Source organism: Eutrema salsugineum, unplaced genomic scaffold (genome assembly GCF_000478725.1).
Source record: "Eutrema salsugineum unplaced genomic scaffold, Eutsalg1_0 scaffold_1, whole genome shotgun sequence".
Taxonomy (NCBI): Eukaryota; Viridiplantae; Streptophyta; class Magnoliopsida; order Brassicales; family Brassicaceae; genus Eutrema; species Eutrema salsugineum.
Window position 1 is genome coordinate 21,507,400 of NW_006256909.1, and position 3,512 is coordinate 21,510,911.

Genomic DNA, 3,512 nt, shown 5'->3' on the forward strand with positions numbered 1-3,512 from the left:
TCCGGAAGAGAGCATGTGCCGGGACCGCGGCCAACACCTGTTTTCCCGCGGGTAGAGCCACCGCGACCGCGGAACTTGGTCGTTCACTTTACCGACGACTTAATTAAAGCCCAGATCAATTCCTTTCGTTATTTTTGAAGCCCTAAGTGTCCAGGACCACCCCAGAAGCTATAAATACCCCCTTTAGGTCATTCATAAAGGTGGGTTCTTTTCTGTACTTAAATTTTCGTGTGAGACTCAAACCCTAGAGAGGGAGGCCGCCGGTTTTGAAGGAGGAGCCGCCGCGGAGGAGAGCATCATCGCGCCTCCGTCGTCGCTTCCGTTCTTCGTTCTTCTTCCTTCTTTTCTTTAATTTCCTGCAACTTTCAATACTATGTGATGATTGTTTACAATATGTTTGAGTAGTTACCCAGTTGGGTTTAAAGGGATTTTTCAAAGGGAATTTCATGTGTCTTTGCTTACGAATCGATAGATTTAGGATTTATAATCTTCTAGATGTTCTTTGTTTGCCTTTAATCTTACTGTGTGATTCTTTGCTGGCCACTTAGAAGCCGATCTGATATGATATGTTGCGAAAGCTTTCATTGATTGTCTGAACTAGGGTGAAACGAGCAATTCTTCTATAGGAGTGGAAACCTACCTGTAGTTGAGTTGTGAATATTGATGAGTCTTGTTCTGCTATTGCATCTTCTCCCTTCCAGAATCAGAGTGGAAACCTACTGATTAGAGTTGCGAGAGATAGTTATTTAGTGCTGCGAAACTAGGCTATTCATACTTCCGTGCCTCGAGTTCTAGAACATACGTAGTTGATTACCTTTATCAATTGTTTAAAATCGACCTAGCATAGACCATGAACCCCTGCGAAACCCCTTGAGCCCCAACGTTTGTCTTTAATTGTTTACAACCTTCACTTTAGTTAGCTTTTCATTCGCTTATTGCTTGCTTGCTTGTTATTCGTTTTCAATCGCCTAGTTTAATCGCTTTTTAGTTGCTTTACCTGCTTTAGTTTTCTTTCAATTTCTTTTTACTTGCTTTCTAGTTTAGATTTAGTGACAACCAAAAACCCAAAACCAAAACCAAAACCCTTTTAGTTCTAATCTGATTTAAGCGTTGCAGTGAATTCGTACTGAAACAACTAAGTCTCTATGGATCGATACCCTAAGTACTACAGCGCACATCTGTGCACTTGCAGACATTTAGGGGCTATAAATTTAAAACCTGAAGCTTAGTAAAACGAAAACAACAAACCCCGTTTACAACCGCATCAAGTTTTTGGCGCCGTTGCCGGGGACCTAAATTTGTTTCGTTGCGAATCCCAGCTTAAATCCATTAGAACACTTGTTTAGTTTTACTTTTTCTTTTGAATTTTTCAGGTTTCTCTGCAATGAGAGACTGAGAACATGTTCCCGGGACTCTTGGTGATCCACCAAATCGTGTGGATGGTGATCCAAGCGATGATGACCTGACTGATGATGAGTTTGAAGAACCGATCTATGATGACAATGAGCTGATCGGATCGGTCAAACACAAAGATGATGATGAACTGATTGGAAGTTTCGATTCACTCGAAAAGTTCATGGGAGATCGAAGAGCTATTCAACCAGCCTTACCTGAGGATGGCAAAACCGAAATTAAGGTACCCCATATCCATTTAGTTCAACAAAATCAATTCTCTGGTTATTCATTCGAAAACCCGATAAACCATATCGAGACGTTCGAAGAATTATGTGCAACCATTACAGCAAATGGGGATTACGGTATAACTCTTTTCCCATTCTCTCTTAGAGATAAGGCCACTAAATGGCTAAAATCTTTGCCACCTGCTTCACTAAAAACGTGGGTAGCGTGTAAAACTGCTTTCCTAAATCGTTTTTATACTAGAAATCGTACAAATCTCTTAAGAAAGAAGATAAGAACTTTTAAACAAAAAGAAGATGAAGATCTTTTAGATACTTGGGAAAGATTTAGGGAATACCAAAGAGATTGTCCACACGATGGATATGCCGAGGAATACCTGCTAAGTATTTTCTATCACGGTATAACTCCAGAGTTGCGACACTCTTTTGATATAGCAAGTAATGGAGATTTCACAACTAGATCTGTAGAAGATGCTCACGTTTTCATTAAAAAATTAGGAAACAACATCCGAAATCAAGTAACCTTTGGTAATTCTGCACTTCCTGAGAAGAAAGAAGAAATTTCAGAAGTTATAAAGTGTCTCCGTCACATAATGAGTCATCTTGGATTGCAACAACCAAATAGGGTACACAATACGTGTAACTTTGATGGTTGGGACAACCCAATGGATTCTTATGATGAAGGGATGATGAACACTGCAAAAGTATATCAAATTCATGATGTTCCATTCGTTTCTGATCACCGCGGTCATGGCTGTTCTGACCGCGGCCAAGCAACCTTTCACCGCGGTCGTGGCTGTTCTGACCGCGGCCAAGACTTGATTCACCACAGTCGTGAGCCACCTGACCGCGGGAAAACGTCTTTCAAGCCTGGTTGGACACCACCTTCTGAACCAATCTCGGCTATTCAATCTAATCCTGTTTCCTATCCTAGTTTTGCCTCTTCTGAAGCTGAAAACCTAAACAAAAAGATTCTAGAGCTTGAAAAATCTATGTCTCAAGAGATCAGTGATCTTAGATCTGAACTAAAAGAGATGCAGAAGGATTCCGATACCCTCCTTAACATAATGGTCAAAACTAATTCTAAAAAGTTAGAAAATTCTGAAGAGGAGCTAAGTGAAAATTCTTTCGAAAGCTCAAGTGAAGCAGATCCCTCCGATCATGTGAAAGCTATCAAACTTAGGAGTGGATTAGCTTACAAAGAGCCAGAATTTCCTAAAGATCCCGAAGTTGAGGAAAAGGGTAAGGAAAAGGAGAAAGAAAAAGAAAGAATCACGAATGAAGATGTTGAAAAGGAAGTGGTAGGAGAAAAGGATGGAGAATAAGTAAGAGAAGATTCATCCCGGGAAATCCTTGGAGAAGATCCGATTCCTCCTCCAGCAACTCGTGTCTACAAACCTAAACCTCCATATCCTAGAGCCTTAAGAGCCCCTAAGAAAGAAAAAGAAAAAGCTAAGCTGAAAGAGTTGATTGATCAATTAAATGTGAAATTACCTTTCGTAGAAGCTTGTGCTATGATTCCTGCTTTAAGAAAATACATGAAGGGTATTCTAAAAAATTCTTTAACTCTTGAAGAAGGTGTTATGATGATAACCCATGAATGTAGTTCTATCCTGCAAAGCCGAATCCCTGAAAAGAAAAACGATCCTGGAAGCTTCGTACTTTCATGCACCATCAATGATGTAGCTTTTGAGCGTGCTCTCTGTGATTTAGGTTCTAGCATAAACATGATGCCTCTTTCAGTAGAAAAACGTTTAGGACATCACACTTTCAAGCCCACTAAAATTTCTTTAGTATTAGCTGATCGTTCTGTTAGACAACCTGTAGGTATCTTAGTAGATGTTCCTGTCGAAATCGAAAAATGTTCCATACCAA

General features: G+C 40.1%; 1 non-coding gene across 1 annotated transcript; it reads right to left on the reverse strand.

The window, feature by feature from the left end:
- Positions 1 to 1,893: 1,893 nt before the first annotated feature.
- LOC112082564 lies at positions 1,894 to 2,001 on the reverse strand. Its single transcript, XR_002897231.1, has one exon. It is a non-coding gene; the product is annotated as a small nucleolar RNA R71 (small nucleolar RNA).
- Positions 2,002 to 3,512: the final 1,511 nt, after the last annotated feature.